An 18,804-nucleotide genomic window follows, 5' to 3' on the forward strand; every position below is an offset into this window, starting at 1 on the left:
GTTTATCCAAGAGCTTCATAAATAAGGGATTTCTCATAACACCAGTGTATCTATCCACATGGGAAATTAAAATGTGTTGCTAGCATTTATTTTTAAAAGCATAGCAAAAGGTTTTATTTGAAGCTTTAGGGTGGATTGTTGTATTTTTTTTCCCCCCCTGAAGAAACAATTATTTCTGGAATCACTGCTGTGTTCCAGCTTTAGTCTCCCGTGAATGTTCATTTACCTATTTTCTATACTTGTTATTTTAGCAGATACTCTCACAATGTGAAATTAGGCATATCTGTGGATAATCAGTACTTTGCTTTTCCCATTTTAATATTCGAGCTATTAAAATAGATAAGAAACTGAATAGCAACAATAATGACTGTATACACACACACACACACTTTACAGCCCTTACGGATTTTACCAGCAGAGTACACACTTCAAATTATAGCGTGTAAATGATGATTTAATTGGGAAGCCAACAAAATATTCCTTGTCTGAAGTGAACTTAAGCCTGCTGTAGATAACCACTGTAATTTTCCATCCTATTTTCAGACTGAAGGTAAAAGGCCCTTTTGCAACTGGGGTAATTCAGGTGGGCAAGTGGTGGGGAGAAGCCCTTTTCTGTGCTTTAGAGGAGGTTGTTCTGCAGCCCAAATCTGAAATCCTGTAGCAGGAAAACACCTTTGGGCTGCAACCCCAGCACATCCAGGAATTGGAAGATCAAGTCCTGCAAGATATTTTCACACATGCACTTTCTATTGAGAGGTAGCAAGGGCTGCCCAAATTAGGGGCTTCACCCAATAACATTTGATTTTTGCCTTTTTTGGGGCTTTCCTGCATTTCCAGCCCAGCTTGTTCAGCTGTGCACAAGGGCTTGGACCACGACTCCCTCCAAAGAGCTCCAGGCTCTGCTTTAATACCGATATCAATGCTGAATTAAACTGAAGCGATCACCACCACCCTGCGGCACAGTTTGCACACCCAGCTGAAGCTGCTCTGCTACAGCCAGTGGTGCAGGAGGCGGCGCATGGCACTGGAGCATCGGTCCCACCATCCTCTGCCTCGTCAATTGTGGGGACTTACAGATGTGAGATGATGGGTTACACCTCATCTGCATGGTCCAGCTTGAACACACGCTCACAGCACTGCTGCTTGGCACCAAAGCGCTGACATTCAGAAATGCCGTCTCTCCTCTTCCTCCTGCAATTTCACACCCAGCATTAGTTACCTGCTTTGCAGCACACAGGTAGAATTGTAGAATCATTTTGGTTGGAAGAGACCCTCAAGATCAGAGTCCAACCATACCCTAACTCTGGCACTAAACCACATCCCTAAGAACCTCATCTACACCTCCAGGGATGGTGACTCCACCACTTCCCTGGGCAGCCTGTTCCAGTGCTTCACAACCCTTTCTGGGAAGAATTTTTTCCTAATATCCAATGTGAAGCTCCTCTCGTGCAACTTGAGGCCATCTCCTCTCATTCTATCACTTGCTACTCCGGAGAAGAGACCAACACCCTCCATGCTACAACCTCCTTTCAGGTAGTTGCAGACAGCGATAAGGTCTCCCCTCAGCCTCCTTTTCTCCAGGCTGAACAGCCCCAGATCCCTCAGCTGCTCCTCATCATACTTGTGCTCCAGACCCCTCACTGGTTTGTGGTTACCTGTCTGAGCTCAGCACACCTCTGTGCAGCTGGCTGCTTTTCTTAAGGATGTGTTCAGTTACTTAGCACCGCAGTTTGCCAACAAGTTGCAGCTCAACTCCAGAGCAAATGGGCAGCCAGACAAGTCAGAGCTAGACAGAGCTCCACCACTGGGCCACCAAAACCATCTTGCAGCTGGGGATGAAAAATGCAAAGCTCTTGGTGCTGCTGGGTGTTGATGTTCTCTCCTTGTGCTGTCACCCTCCAAGGTGACTATGTATAAAATATGTATAAAAAAGCTCAGGAAGAAGAGGAGCCATACCCAAGAGCAGCTGCAGAGAAGATCTTTGGGGTGTCCTCTCATGGCTTTGGTGTCTTGACTGCTCCCAGCCCAGGTTTCTGGGCAAGCTTCAGCATTGCCTACTGCAAACCAAGGGTTGCACCACTGGAGAAAACAAAGCTGAATGGGTTGTGTGCTTGGGAGAGCTTATTGAAATATTTTAGTTGTTCTCTGCAAAGCCATTTACCTGGGACACGTTCTGCTCTGTGGTGGTGGTAAAAAAATGCCAAATATTTGTGTTGAGTCACATTCAGACTCATCTGTTATTGTGTCACAGGCATATTTTCCATGTATTGAGCGACCTTTCCAAAGACTTACTAACTTGAAAAGCCATTTAAATATGCATTTTTCAGTTCAACTTGTATGCTGGGTAAGTTCTTCAAGTGCCCTGGGGTATAATTAGTTTCTTCAAAAGCATCTTCCCACCAGGCACTTTGCTGGTGCTGACCATGTTGCCCCCCCACCTCCCCTCCTTCCCAGCTTCTTAAAGCTTCACTGAATTTCTGTGCACAGCCTCCCACAAAGGTTATCATCCTATGTTTAATAGGGGGGAAAAAAGACAGTGCAAGAGATTTACTGCAAATGGAAGCCATTACTGGAGCAGTTATCAAATGAAAGAACAATATAATAACGTCTAGTCGTAAAGGTATGAAAAGTTGCCTGTCAGAGACAAACACCTGACTTGCGAAATTAGCCTGGGCAGCTGCTGCTAGCTTTTGGCAGGCAGAAAGAGATCTTTGCAACACACAGTTAAACACCCAGGTGTTTTTGCAGCTATACAGGCTGGAAAGTGAGCATCCAAACTGGGACCAGCCAGAGGGAAACGCATCGGCATCCCAAGGCCACAGGAGGTTTGCATGAAATAGAGCCAAGTAGGTCAGCTCAGCACCACCCCAATGTCCCCGGGGGGGATACCACATCCCCTGGGTTTATTCATGGACCTGCTGGAGAGGGGTCAGAGGAGGCCCCTGAGATGATCAGAGGGCTGGAACAGCTCTGCTGTGAGGACAGGCTGAGAGAGCTGGGGTTGTTCAGCCTGGAGAAGAGAAGGCTCTGGAGAGACCTTATTGTAGCCTTTCAGTGTTTAAAAGGGGCCTGTAAGAAAGATGGGGACAGACTTTTTAGCAGGGCCTGTTGTGATAGGACAAGGGTTGACGGTTTTAAACTAAAAGAGGGGAGATTCAGGCTGGACATGAGGAAGAAAATTTTTACATTGAGGGTGGTGAAACACTGGCCCAGGCTGCCCAGAGAGGTGGTGGATGCCCCATCCCTGGAGACATCCCAGGCCAGGCTGGACGGGGCTCTGACCAACCTGAGCTGGTGAAGATGTCCCTGCTCATGGCAGGGGTGGCACTGGATGAGCTTTGGAGGTCCCTTCCAACCCAAACTATTCTATGATTCTATGTTTCAGGCATTGGATGCCTTCTGAAGCTAAACCTGTTATCTCCAGCACAGCTGTAGCTCATCAAGGCTGCCAACTCCAATTTTTGGGTTAAGTATTAACTAACAAATAGAAGACGGTGTTGAATTTTGTTTGCCCTTTGACCCATAAGGTCAGGTCACAGAGACTATGAAACTGCAGCTAGAAAACAGTGACCTCCAGTCTAGTGTACTGACATGAACAGTTTTCCTCATCTCTTCCAGTTCTGCCCTCCTTCAGGCTTTACCAAGTGGCTGCTATCCTGTCCAAAATAAAAACACATGGACAAATGGACACCAGTGTCCATCTCTGGGGAGGAAAATGTTGTATGAGCAGGGGAATTTTTGACTCCCATCTGAGAGACGACTCTGAAAAGTCCGCTCCACTGCTTGCCTCATCAACCCTCCCAAAATCCGTGGGTGTTAAAGCCTACCTTAAAGTCCTCGGAGACACTCCTAGTAACTGGGAGGGTTTCTGAAAGCAGCTGCTTGTGGGATGTGATGAAAGAGCTGCACAAGCTTCCCCGGTTTCCAGCTGGGACATCAGCCCCAAGCGAGGGGATGCGCTAACAGCAGGCCAGTTTGCACAGAGGCTCAACTTCCTCCTGAGTTGTGATGGAAAAATAAGATGGTGCTTTAAATAGAAAGATTAGAAAGGAAAACGGTTATTGAATTTTACTACAAACCCCCAAGGCAGGATGAGGAGTAGGATGTAAAAATGTTTGAGGAAATTAAACCGGCAATAGGAAGGGCAGAGTGTTAATAACAGCAGCCTTAATTATCCTAACTTACAATGGGTACACCCTGTAATAATTTCCAAGTATCATTCAAGTGATCACAACAGGTTTGACCCACCACTTCTTAAATAAACTGCTGTAATTACTAATATGCATGTATTATCAGGATCTGCTTGGAACAACAACTCGAGACTGTTATTGCAATGCAAAAGACGTGGGTACAAATCTTGCCCTTAGTAATTTCACATGTGCAAGTTACGGACCAAGCAGGAGACAGAGGGTGTGCAAAAGGATGCTTGCAGCATCAACACAGCACATGGGGAGAGCATGGGCAGGGGACATGTACAAATGTTTACATCCTTCAGAGTGACTGAAGAGATCAAACGCACCTTGTTGCTGCTCCAGAGACATTAACTTACTCTTCCCCATCCATCCCTGTGTATGTTTTTTGACTACAGTGCGTGAACAGGGTGGCTAATCTAACCGCGGCAAGGTGGGCAGAGCTGGTCGTGGTCATCTTCACCAGCTTTGCCTCCTGCTGACTAACTATGTATTTTTTAATCCTGTCCTTTTGGTGACTGGAGGAAGATCACAGACTCTGCTCCTTGGCTTCTGCATGGCCGAGGGCGCAGATTAGCCCTGAGTGAGGCATCTTGAGAGCCGCAACCATCTGGCTGTCATTAGTTTGATTTGATGGAAATGGACAAATGTAACAATTAGTATAGCGAAACTCCTAATTAAAAAAAAAAAAAAAGATAAAAGATTGTGGTAATTGAGGATGGATGGGTTTTTAATTTTGTGCATGAATGAAAGAACATGTTAATTAAAATTCAGGTTTTATTTGTTAGTCTCCTTTTGTAGCAAGCTGCTCCAAGGTCTCAGAACCTTGCTGACAGCTCACATCTTTGTACCATGGCCCTTGCAATCCTTCTCACTGTATATCCCCCCAGCTCCTCCATCCCTCTGCTCACCTCTGCTCCCACGTCTCTCCCTGACAGCCCACAGCCCCTCACCAGAGGGTGGGTTGTTGCCTGCAGCAGGGACAGTGTGGGGACAGTAAGGTACCTTGAAGACCCTCGCACCATGCAGTGTTTCAGGACTGTTCCAATGAAATGCCAACATTTCAGCTACAAGTGCTGTGGAAGCAAGAGGCATCCAGCCCTTGACTTTAACTGGCATTGGAGCTGCCTTGGGTTAGTGACTTAACTTTCAAGCACAATAGATAGTCTAAAAGAAGCTTCAAAAGCGAACTAAATATACTACAGGATAATGACTACAGTTTCCCAAAGGCAGAAATAATTCCAGCAACAAATCCATCCCTGGCTTATTCCCTGATGGCAGAGGATGCTTTGACCTGATTTAGGGAGCCACTGGATGGCAAATGCTTTGGACATGGTGGTCCCATCATGGCATCATCGGTTCATGGTGGATGATGGTACCATAGAATCATTGAACAGTTTGGGTTGGAAGGGACCTCCAAAGCTCATCCAGTGCCACCCCTGCCATGAGCAGGAACATCTTCACCAGCTCAGGTTGCTCAGAGCCCCGTCCAGCCTGGCCTGGGATGTCTCCAGGGATGGGGCATCCACCACCTCTCTGGGCAACCTGGGCCAGGGTCTCACCACCCTCAGTGTAAAAAACGTCTTCCTCGTGTCCAGCCTGAATCTCCCCTCTTCTAGTTTAAAACCATCAACCCTTGTCCAGTCACAACAGGCAACTGTACCACCAGCTGGCTGGGCCTTGGGGAGAAGAGAGGTGATCACCTCCAGAAAGAGGTGGGTATAGCATTGCTGGTCTAATAGTTTTTGTTCTGGAATGCTTTTGTTCCGAATAAATACTTTGTTTTGGGAAAGCTGGCTGGCCAGCAGGTAGCCCAGTAAGCTGCTGACAGTGCACATCAGTCCCAGTCAAACCCGCGCATTTCTAGGAATCACTGCTGGAAAGAAAAGTCCTGTTTTGAGAGGAAATTATTGCTTGTAGGAAAGCTCTTCCCAGCATGGTCATGTTAGTACCCCAAGAGGCCACAGAGTCCGAAAAGTCAGCGTTTGTAAGAATAACTGTGAAAACTGCATTGTGATCATGGGAGGGGAAAAAAAAAGGTCATTTTGGTGCATGTTGGCCTTGCGTTTGTGCCTGCTCCGGTTCTGCCTGGCAAAATGCACACTAACAGCCCAAATGGTGCAGGTTTGGGCAGAAGTTACCTGAAAGTCTAATACTGGAGTTATGTCCAAATGCTGCATTTTAACCCCTTTTCCCCTCCTCCAACTTATCTTTAGGAAATATCTGCATGAATCATTTCAGCTTTACATTTTGAAACTACATATTTTTGCCCATAATAAAAGCCATAAAAAGAGTGTTCAAGGGCCACGTAACAAAGAGGATTAAAGAACTGGAAACCAAACTTCCCTCTCCTTTGATTCAACCATGGAGCCAAAAAAAATCCCTACTATTCATACAGCTGAAACGAGTTGCATCAGCGTTCAAGAATTAAAAGCAATTAAACATGTGTAGACAGCCTAGCAGCAAGGTGATTTTTCTGCAAGTTGTCTAGCTGTGTATTAAGAGTTGCTGTCGATGGGCTTGTCGCCGAGTTACATTATTTCCCCTGAGATCAAAACAAATCAGCATTTCCCTGCTCGGTGTTTCTGAAGACGATGTTTCAGTAACAGCTGAACAGCAGGGTTTGGATTTGAACTGGATTATAGTCGGAAAGAATATTAAAGTGGAGGAAAATTTCAAAGGCTACATGAACTCAAGGAGATGGAAGAATTATTTCTTTTTAAATGATTAGGGTTTTAATGATACATTATGTGATTTCTCATGCGGGTCACAAATTTAATGCAACTGCGCCAGTGCCCTTGCAAATTACCAATTCAGAAGTAATCTGATAAAACCAGACCGTAATATGATCAAGAGAAGATATGAGGGAAAAAACAAAGTTCAAAGGTTTCAGAAATAAGGGGAACAACCTGTAAATGTGCCAGATTTCCTGTTCTGTAGGAAAAATCACAAGAGAAATGTAACTTCAGGCTCTCAGAGCAGGATACCTTGCAGTGTATACAGTGTTCCCACTTAGGAAATAAATAAGGACATTATATTGCTGGTTTTTTTTCGATTATACATGCTTATGTGTGAGGTCAACATAATTTGGTTTTGTACAATGTTCTGGGAGCTCTTTTGCTGTTTCTTTCCTCTGTCAATCGGCAGCTTTTCCCTCCAACAGCTGCTGGCTTTGCTACGTGAAGGACAGGCTTCTGTAGTGAAAGATGCTATTTTCTTTGGGGGGGGGGGGGAAATGGGGGAGGTGGGGAATATAATTGCACTCAACGCCTGCAGGTGGATATATTGCAATTTTTGTTTTTTTTCAAGGACATAATGCCAGTCTGGGTTTAGTGGAAGAAACTGAGCTGGTTTTCTGCAGAGGCATGAGAAACTGTGTGAATAAAGATCCCCACATCTTTGACTGGACTGATACCCACAAGCGATATCCCTCCTTGCTCAGGACAACCTGCCATCACTTACATTATGTGCTCCCCATAAGCGATGCATCCCCAGGATTTTACAGGACTGGTAACCACTGGAGGTGGTGGGGCAGGCTCTTTGCTGGTGCAAACAGTGGGGTCCCTCTGAGTTTTTTGGGTGATCACCACTGATGCTGCACAAATAAAACCCTTATTTGACCTCACTGGGAGCCGGACAGGTCTTAGGGTCATTAACAGCCTGGGGATGCTGTGCTGACAGTGCAAACCTGATTTATTTTTTAATAATAACTGGTCGTATGCGTGACTTTTTGCCATCCTTAATGCTCCTGCTTGCAAATCTCTTCATCAGAATTGACATGAGATGTGAATATCCTTTAATTTGATCAAATAAGCAATAACGCCCAGCTGGCTCAGCTGGCACAAGCATCCTCCAGGCAGAGCAGCTGTACCGCTTTACACCTGTGGAGATTTTGGCCCAAGTTTTGCTATAGCTGCGCTCCAGCCAGTAAAACTAATATTGATTTTCAGTTCTTTAAGGAAAAAAAGAAAAATTGATTTTTTTCTTTCCTGCAGGCAAGTGGAAGAACATTAACACCAGCACAGCTTTTCTTAGCATGAAACTGCGCTAATTAACCTGCAGCAGCCTGCAAGGGAAAGAAGATGCTTCCACAGAAATGAGTGTTTGGTTTGCTTTGTTTTTAATAAAATAATAATAATACTAAATTATATTGTTCCTTAATAAATTATTATGTGCAATCAGAACTTTATAGCAGGAGACAGACAAACCAGAAAAATACCTGATGAAGGACAACAAATGTCCTAAATAGGTATAAAAACACCCATGGTAGTTTAGGAGTTCTCCTCCCAAATCAGGGGGATCTTGGTTTTGTCCCCCCCAGCATCGCACATGCACCTCTGCATCCTTCACGTCTCGGCTTGCTGCCAGGTCACCTCCACATGTGCACGGCACAGATTTTGGAGACAACGCTTCTTAGCCTACAAAGAGACATAAACTGGAAAAACTGATGTAGGGGAAAAAAACTACGTATGGATTTGAAAGAGCATGTCAAAAAATTGCTAGAGGAAATGAGGAATAAAAGCATGGGGGTGCTAGTCAATGTGCTTTCAGGTGTTCTGTACTCATAGCTGTGGTTGTGTTTGAAAACAGTGGGTCGCTACCAGCCTGCAATGAGCAGCAGATGGTTGTGCTGTGGGAACTGTCCATTCCTTTGTATGAATAAAATTAAGCATTTGCTATAGGTAGGTGTGCTGATAAAATGAATGAAGCTAAAAGAGAAAAAAAGAAGCCACAATTCAATGGAAATGTTTCCTCATAGGTAGAAATGCCATTGGTTTGTATCGTGGACCTAGCATGGTGGCACTGGTGGGAAATGGTTGCTCACACGAGTTTTGCTTGCATGAAAGAGGCTTCATTTCAAGCTCATTTCCCTGCTATATATGCACAATTTAGGTGTATCCCATCTGGGAACATACTGAAAATGTGAGTTGCCTTCCATTCCTTATTTCTATCAAAAGTATCTTAAACATTTTAAAGCTTAAAGATGACCACGTTCCAGGACAATGGCAGGAAATACCAGATGAGGGCATCAGCATCTCCAGACTTACGTTTTTGGATGATATTATAAAGTATCCTGTTTAATTAAAGACATCTCCTCAAGCTCCCAGCATGATGCTGGTTTATAGGTGGTGGGGGAAGGAGAACATCCTCTAGCAACCGTGTCCATCTCTTTTGCTTTCCTTGAGATTTCCCCCTGAATATTCATCCTACTGCATGTAGGATGCCTACGTAGGCTATTTTTGATTTCTTCTGATAGTGGAGTCTTACTAATTTATTGGAAAGAGTGTAATAAAGAATAGTAATGAATGCCACCAGCTAGCATCTGCTGTACAGCAGCCATGCCTGCACTCACCAGCTCCAGACTGAAACGTCTCAGCTTCTTCAACACTTCAACATGAGGAGAAACATCTTATCCTGTTGCAAGCAGGAGCAGAGCAGAAGGAAACACTAAAGTCTTGCCAACACAAGCCACCTCTGCCTGTGGGTGAGGAGTTTCTTCCTGGATGGTGTGGTCTGCAGGTTTGAGTTCAGATAGAAAAAATCTCTGAAGTAATCAGTAAAACTGACCAACCACTCTCCTTACGCCAAATTTGGCTTGGAGGTCTCCCACCAAATTACTGACCAGGTCCTTCTAGCCCAATCTGAATGAGGCAAAGCTCTACTCTGTACAGCTGCCAGCCTGGCAGGAGACTACGTGTGCATCTCCAGGGAAGAATATTTGCATCGTTAGGATAAACCTGAAATTGAATCTTATTGATGTAATCACAACATCTTCGATGATTCACTTCCCATCATTGCTGTACAGCATTCAGGATATATATAACTGTGTTTTAGATATAGAAGACTTGCAAACCATCCTCCCAGTTGTCTTCAGTGTGACAGAACAACTCCAGCAGGGTTAATGGCTGCTATTGCAGGGTACAAAGGGAATATCAATCACCATTTGCTTGTTATCAGGTATCTGGGGTTGTCACATGCTGTGCAGAGCGGGATGGATGGACTTGTCAGGATGTGTGGGGATCAGCTACCAGGATGGACCCTTTCATGCATAGGAGAGACATTTAGGGTAAAGACAGAAGATAACTGCATAATGACATATAAAGTACCTCTTAGCAGGTCACCTAGGGACAAGTATCATTAGAAATAGAGCTGGAGATTTCCTTGGCCAAATACTAATTAGAAGGAATGAAGAAAAATAAATGTGCAGTGAAAAGCCTTTCTAAAATGGTGATGTAGACTGCATAATCTTTATAAATGTATTGGCTAGAAAACCCTGATTTCCTCTAAGTGTGTGATAATGGAAAAGTACCAGAGGTTTCAAACAGAGGTCAGGTGAGTTCTGGTTCATGGAAAGATTAATTCCATTACAGCTGGTAGTTTTTCACAAAACATTAAAGATGGCAAACACAGGGCTCAGTAGAAGCTTCACCATCCTGGCTGTTTCAGACATAAGCCCAGGCATACAACGTAAAGCCTGTTTTCCCTTAAACAACACTTAGCACATCTGCAGCAATTACATGGTCCTGTTGGCCAAGTCCTCTGTTAACAGTCTTGCTGCTGGGGGAGTTCTGGGAAGGGGAGAAAGTGGCACCAAGATCCTGCTGCTTCCCAGCCAACAGCTGCATGTCTGGGACTTCTAGAAAACCAAAGCTTCATGAAGGTTTAAGGCATACACCAGTAACTGCTGACTGGCAACTATTACAAGAACCAGACACCCATGGTATCAGCTGGCTCCAACTACTGAAAACAACTACAGCATTGGTAAGTTGTGCTCTTGAGGATGTCATACCGCAAAACACTGTGACCAATGTAGTGCCAGTATTAGATGTCTCATCGTTCTTTTCATGTATTGTTCACCATCCATGAGTTTTGGCAGCTTAACCCTTGGGGAGGAAAAAAAAATCTAGGACTTGAGTCCTAGGTGTAATGTGGATGCACAAAATATTCCTGAGGTGTTGTGAATGATGGGAAAGCTTTAATATCTCATAATCCCAAGGTCAGAGCACAGATCTGCAGCTTAACTGCTTTTCCCTCTTACATACTGGTGTTTTGAAGTAAACCGCAGGGTAAGGTAGCTAAAAGATTCCCCTCTTCTGAAAAAGAAACAAATGCAATACAATTCAGATAATCACAGAGTGTTTGGGGTTGGAAGGGACCTCTGGAGAACATCCAGTCCAACCCACCTGTTAAAGAAGCTTCACCAGAGCAGATCACATAGGATCACATCCAGGCAGGTTTTGAATGTCCCCAGAGAATGAGACTTGACAACCTCACTGGGCAGCCTGTTCCAGGGCTCTGGCACCTCAAAGTAAAGAAGTTTCTTCTCATATTCAGATGGAATCTCCTGTGCTTCAGTCTGTGCCCATTGCCCCTCATCCTGTCACTGGGCACCACTGAAAAGAGTCTGGTCCATCCTCTTGACACACACCCTTGAGATATTTATAATCATTGATGAGATCCTCTCTCAGCTTCTCTTCTCCAGGCTGAACAGGCCCAGTTCTCTTAGTCTTTCCTCATAAGAAAGATGTTCCAGACCCCTCATCATCTTTATAGCTCCACACTGGACTCCCTCCAGTAATTCCTTGTCCTTTTTAAACACGGGACCCCAGAACTGGGTACTCCAGATGTGGCCTCACCAGTGTCCAGAAAGACTTCAAAGACGTGGTCTCATGAGATGGAGCAGCCTCGTATAGAGAGAACATATGGAGCAGCACAGGCTGCTCCGATGTTGTGGGCTACATGTGGTTTATTGTAGCCTTTGTCATGGACATCCCGCTGTCACCCACCACCCAGGTCACTCCTCACACCGGCCACTCTCTGCCAAGACACTGGGAACGGCTGTGGGCACTGAGCAAGCGCTCGCAATTGGCCTAATGAATGTTCATCAGCAGAAGATTAATGCGAAGGAGAAATTTGCAGAGAGATTAGTGAACCGCTTCGGACGCCAGACAAGGCAACTTCAGTCGTTCTTTAAGGAATACATTTGTACATAAGCTAACAAGTCTGCTACAGATTCATACGTCATTAGGCTAATGTTCTGTTTAAATAGAGTTATTCATCATTTTGTGATTAAACCCCTTTGTGTCTTGCAACAAACTGATGGGAAACGAAAGCATTAGTAGGTTGTTTGAGGGTTGTAAAATGGTACTTGTAAAGCTCCCACTGCTTCTGCAGAAGGTGAAAAAGCAGAGGAACTAATCGATTGTGCCAGAATAAGCCTCCAAAAGTGCTGCAACTTAAATAGAAATAACCAAGTTGCCTTTTGTTTGTTCTGACATGCTTGAGCCTTCCAAGCATACATTTGGGTCACATTTTCAGCTTTTCTCTGCAAGTCCTGAAACTTAAAAAAAAAAAAAAAATAAACACATTCTCATAAAACCTGTAGTTCTAGCAGCTTGTACTGTAAAGAAGATGTGAACTGACACTGGACTCCTTATTTCAGAATTAAAATGCTATACTCTCACTCAGAAGTTACTAAATATCTGAAAAATCAATTTCACAACTTGCTCTTGGATGTCTTCTTTATTTTAGTAACCAGCTGCAGGGAGATACTGTAATAGTGCCCTGCTTAATTCTCTACTGAAATTTTGCATTTAAACCATGAGTAAAACTCTTCCATTTCACAATCACACTGGTAAGTTTAACTTCCAGATTATGGCCATGGGTTTTTCAGGGAAATCACACTTTGTGCATCACGTCCTGTATGAAACACATTTTTACTTTTCCCAGGAAGCAGTTAAAAATCATGTTTGTTAGCACCGTCAACAGCAGCTGTTGAAATGCGGTAGCTGTAGTTATTCTTCATTTCCACAGCTGTAGCTCCTGGAGGAGAACAATGAAAGGTCAAAGGCAAGGGCAGCCCATTTTCCTGCACCAAGATCTAAGCCTTTCTCCAGCCTCCATCACCTACAGTAGAAGAGCACAACCCCAGGTTGCACAGAGAAGAGACATCGGTTGTTCACTTTCTCTTCCAACACAAGAAGGAAGGACCTTTGAAGGACACTAGTAAGAGCCAAATTAAAAAAAGGGGCAAGAAGAGATGGTTCTTCACATGATGGGCAGATGATCTGGGGCCTCCTCCCAAGGAGGTCAAGATGCAGGTGCTCGTGTAGATTCAAGAGCAGCACTTGGAATCCATAAGCACTTGGAAGTACCGTGGGGGTTAATGGACAGGCAAAACTCTTCAGTCTATGAACCTCTTAAGGGTAGGGGGAAGAAATCTCCATTCCTGCCCACAATGCAAGGATGAACTGGAAGGTGGGAAGAGACTCCTGCCTTTTGAAGATGCTCATTGCAGGGGGGTTGGACTAGATGACCTCGACGGTGCCTTCCAAGCCAAACTGTTCTGTGATTCTACCTACTTGTACCAAGCAAATTTTGAATACTGCCTTGCGTCACTGACACCCACCTGGTCTGAAAGCCCGGTAACATCCATTGCCTGATCAGGTGCCTATTAAGGGGTTCTACATAAACAACAGCCTAAATTATCAACAAGAAAAAGGCCCTTGAAGCTTGACTGCCTCATTGCAGGACCACACCAGTGGGTGAGGAGCAACAGCAGACTCTTGTCTGCATCCTAAGCCCCACCAAATGAACATCTTTCACCCTCAGCTCTGATTCCTCTGCAGAGAGCAGGGCAGCAGCTGCTGGCAGAGTGCCTGGGGATGGTTGTGGCCGGTCACCTTGGCAGGACACGCTGCAGACAGCGGCCTTGCAGAGCAGACTGATCTGCATTTCTCACTGAGGACAAAAGAGCAAATTGGAAGGTTTGGAGAAATAATGCAGGCGACATAACTCTTCTGACCATCTACCAAATGTGCTGAAGACAAAACAGCTCCCTAAACCTTTAGATGTCATAAAAATGCCAAAAGCAGGAAAAAAAAGAAGAGACAACTATTGCACGATTATCCATAACATTTTTATGTCTCAGAATGCTGTGTGTATGAATTTTTCATTTTTTCTTTAATGAGTATTGGTACACCAGAGAGTATCATAAAAGAGAAAGAGAGCGTAAAGGGAAATATAATGTTGGGGAAAGGATTAAGCAATAGCAAGGAAGCCCCTGTGATCTGGAAGGCGAGCTTGTTTTCAGGTATTTGAGGCTGGAAATAACTTCTGTTTTAATTTTGTGACTGAAAGCAACAGTCTTAATTCTTCCTTCATCACAAATTAGACAAGTAACCCTGACTAAGTCTATTTAGTTGGAGGCTAAATAATTAAAGAATAATCCCAAATTAATGTTTCCACTCATAACATTACTTCAGGGCAGAGTTAAGGTGGCTTGGGTGCTTATTTTTGCGTATCTATGTCTTAACATCTTTGTGGTTCACTTTAAAATGTTAAAAAGTGAAATTTAGGTTTGAATTTAAATTCCTGAGTGTGCACTTTCCTGGTGCTGGAGCATCCCTGTGGTGTGCTTTATCCGTAAACTCAACCCTAACTCCCTCCTCATGTTGTTTTCTAGTGCTGTAACCAAATAGATGGCGTTAATAATACATGTTTAGGCTGCACACTGTGTGCAGCCATCGCATCCTAACAGAGAATGCTTTACTTTTCATGCAAATAAGTATGATATCAAATTGATACATTTCCCCATTTTCTTCAGTTTTGAGGGGAATAGGGATTTTAGCCGCCTTTTTGGCATGCAAGGAAGCAGATGCAAGAGCATTTACGGGAGCACGTGGGACATCGACTGGTTTAATCTGCCACAAAGTCACCGCTCACTTGTGCCCTGTGAAATATTAATTAGCTGTGGTGCTGGCAGTGCTATTGCTGCTGCCAAGCTCAGTCCTGCCCCAACCTCCTCCTCGAAGAGGTGGTGATGCCCTGCAAGCACCGATGGAGCAATTTCCTGAAGTGGCACGAGGGGTAAGCTGTGTTTGATGCTCAAGCAGATGTGAATTTACAGCCTTTTTTTTCTTATGGATTCTTCAAGCTTGAATATGATTACTTAAAAGCCTTTCTAATAACATATGGGTTGCTGGAGCGTAGCCTTTCTGGAAGTTCAAGGTAAAACCTTTGCTGATAAGGGACTGATGGTACAAGCTAGAGCAAAGCATAGGGATACACAGTTATGGACCTAATTTTGAACCCAATCTATATCTGACATGAACAGGCATTAAATCCATGGTTCTGGAAACAAGAGCAGAGCTTTCAGCTCCATGACAGCCTTGTGTTGCCACCTCTGCCAGCAGTACTTTCATAATTCAATGCTGCTGAAAGTCTTAGAGTAACAAGACAGGCATGTACTATGGCTCTGCAGGCTGCTTTTAGCCAGATGGTTGAACTCCAGACACGCTGGCACTATTATTTTTGTTAGCAATATGAAGGATGATAATGTTAGAGCAGGGCCTGGGGCGAGTCTGCAAAGAGCGCTACAATCACTTGCAGGTGACTTATCTCTGTAACGCGGCGAGTCCAACTTCTGGTGTATGTGCTTTCTGTTGAAGACAGATGAGAAAAGGCTCCTTGGAGTAGGACTGCCAGCAACTAGCTCCCTGAACAGGCAACCATCTAGTTAGCCAAGCTCCCCTCCACAGAAAACCCTTCTTTTTCTGTACAAACCTCCTTTGCACTCCTTCCCCACTGCCATGCCTGCCTATCAACAGTGTGGAGATCTGCAGACAAAGGGACCAAGGTGGTTCCCTCAATAAGCAGGACACCTTTGGAGGCCCATTTAGAGGAAGAAAAGCTCCAGCAACCCAAACCAGCCATCAGGGCACAGAGCAGAGCGGGAGAGACCCCAAGGGGACTCATATCCACCACCCCAAGCTGCAGAACTTTTGGGTAGGAGAAGACTCCCCTGTTAGAGCTTTGATGGTCTTTATAGCGTAATAAAGGGTTTGTTAGACCAGAAAGAGAGGGAAAATATGCACAAGATATTGCAGCTTTGCAGCACGCGAGTAGGTCTAAAATATAATGATACAATGTGAAATGAAGCTGCTTTCCAACCAAGCCTGTGACCCAGAGCTTCTTAATTTCTGGGGACTGCTCGAACCACGGCACATCTTAAGTCATCAGCAACACCTTTGGACAGAAACGTGGCGATATTGTTGGGACTCAGAAAAGGGATGGACCCTTTTTAGTGCCTCAAGGGCAGCAGCTCTGTGGGGCATATGCACAGAGATTTCTGATGCTCAGAAACTACGCCACCAATTGCAGAAGAGAATTAAGACAAACGCCTGAACATCACAAAGATGCTGCAGCAGCCCCAACCATAACCAGAGAAATCTGTTGTAACAGGAATCCTTTGCCACCACTGTTGCATGCACTTCAACCTCAGAATCAGCACAACTGCATTAGCAGAGCCAAGGACAAATTGAAGAGGAAAAAGCAAAATAAAATGATCTCTTCTAGTTTGTATCATATAAAGTCTCTGAAACAATTAAGTCATGCTACCAAAACACATTAAAATATTCTTTAAAATACTGTGCCCTTGAAAGAATTACAGAATATAAAGGACAATGAAATTTGCTGCCTAATGAAGTAATTGCAGGAGATATCTTACAGCACACACACCCAGTTGCCTCATGTTCATTTGCCAAACTGGGAAAGTCTTATGTTTTCAGCTATGAACAGTCTAAAATTAGCTCCATCCTTAGCCATTGACACAGCCCACAATAGAGACTTTTTTCAACAGCAAGGTTAAACCCAGAAAGGCAGCCCAGTCACATTTTAAAGGCGGCAAATCATATTTAAACAAAACTTTATACAAATGCAAGAGGAGCAGTTCAGCAGTTGGATAAATGAAAAGTTAGCAGTCAGAATAAACAGCACGAGGGACATCTGTAGTGTTATGGGAAGAACTGACCTCTTTGAGGACACAGGGCTTGTATCTTCTTGCAAACAGCATTTTGCCTGCTGAAGTCCAGAGCACTTCAAGCTGGAGGCAACGCTCACTAACGCCATTAGGGCTGTGGAATTCCGTACAGCAAATGACTCAGTTGAAGCATCTGTGTCCTCTGCAAAATAATAGCGGACGTAATAAGTCAATGAAATTATACCTTGTTACCCAGCACTATTAGGAGCTTTTACACAAAAGCTGCTTGTGCAAAGAAGTTGGGACTGGCCTAGCTTATCCAATACTCAAAGCAGCAATTCTGGCAGGCCTGTGTAAATAAGACATTATTCCTAGCTGATAATTCAAATGTGAAATGTGCCACACACCAGAGAGCACCAGGCTTGTTGCTGTGAGCCATCCTCAGTATGGATCAGGTTCAGGAATATATGAGGGTTCCCAAACTGTCTTCAAAGGGATCTCAGCAACTCACTGCTGAGGAAGGTTGGGCTTGAGGACAGAGAAGCAAACGGAGTTCTCACTGCTTTGCTCTGCAGCAGAATCCTGCTGCAGTCTGCAAACTCTAGAGAAAGTTATTGAAGTAGAAACATATTGAAAACAATCACAGACAACTTATGAAGACCTCCCAAACAACACTGAACTGAGCAGGATAACTGAGACCTGTATTTTTAGGATGCCTGTGAGGTGGAAAAGAAATCAGGGACCATCCCTCCCGCATGGGTCCCGCCGTGACCAGGATTTTGCACAGGTCCAACGCTGCCCTGAAAACCCCTGACAGCTCCAGCTGGTGCCAGGAGGAATTAAGAAATTATTCAGCCAACTGAATATTTTAACAAGGGAGGTATTGTTTTGGTTATGAAAAATACTTCTACTCATAGCCCTGGGCTAGGAAGAGTTAAACACCCCAAGTCTGCACAGCAGCACAGGATTTTCCAATTCTTTGCTTTTTTTCCCCCTTTGAATGGGTTTGTTTGTTTCCCTTGGAGGCCAGCAGTCACACACAATGGGCAGATTTTTCAATTAAGCCATTTTTTTCCACTTTTAGTCTTCAATGGAGCCCAGGTGCCAATTGTTTGCTGCTTGGTTCCTGCCTTCCCTTTCCTGCCTACAGTTTAACCCCTTTCCTTCCTGCTTTTGAGGGTGTCATTTGATCAAACACACTCCTAATGCAGATGGTCTATATCAGGTATGAGTGACATAGAAAAATGCAGTATATGGACCTTCCATCTATGAATTTAGCAACAGAAATTTAAATATTGACTAGTCATTTGTCTTTCCTTTGAAGTTATCTTCATAGCATGTTTACTTATAAAGTGAAAACATTTTGCCTTTATGGAAAAGAAGCAAAAATCTCCAACATCCAGGTTAGGCAAGCCTCTCTTCTGATTTAAGGAAGGTAAATAAAGACATTGTGATATTATGTCTTTTAAATCCCTCATCAACATGTCAGTGACAGGGGAGGCGATTCAGTGAGTTTTAGCACGCAGCCGCCATTGAGAGCAACCTTGCCCACCGCCCCAGCCTCTGGAAATCACACACATAAATGTTTCACACAGACCAGGGACTAAGTTAGGCCCAGGCTGGCGCTCAGCTCAGTTGTAGTGTCACTGCCAGAGGTATTATACCCTTCCATAGATCAGATTGATTGTGGTTGTCATGTAGCCGCTGTGTTGCTGTCAACATGCTCCACTGCGGCCTACATTGACATCGTGATCAAGTGCTCGGGGTTCTGCCTCATGTATTAAACATCAAATCACGCCAGCAGATAAAATCCTCTCCCCGCCATGTGTTTCGCCCGCACGTTGCTCTGCATCA

At 44.4% G+C, this 18,804-nt stretch overlaps 1 protein-coding gene across 1 annotated transcript in view; it reads right to left on the bottom strand.

Annotated features, from left to right (window-relative positions):
• The window catches only part of BTBD3 (BTB domain containing 3), a 38,960-nt gene extending 22,216 nt beyond the window's left edge, over positions 1-16,744 (bottom strand). Inside the window, exons 1-4 of the mRNA XM_065059893.1 lie at positions 16,699-16,744; positions 3,828-3,998; positions 1,957-2,079; positions 1,075-1,191 (exon numbers count right to left, since the gene is read on the bottom strand). The gene's annotated coding sequence lies outside the window, so the exon portion shown is untranslated. The remainder of the gene's footprint in view (positions 1-1,074; positions 1,192-1,956; positions 2,080-3,827; positions 3,999-16,698) is intronic.
• Positions 16,745-18,804: the final 2,060 nt, after the last annotated feature.

The sequence above is a fragment of the Columba livia genome, chromosome 3 (genome assembly GCF_036013475.1).
Source record: "Columba livia isolate bColLiv1 breed racing homer chromosome 3, bColLiv1.pat.W.v2, whole genome shotgun sequence".
NCBI classification, from domain to species: domain Eukaryota; kingdom Metazoa; phylum Chordata; class Aves; order Columbiformes; family Columbidae; genus Columba; species Columba livia.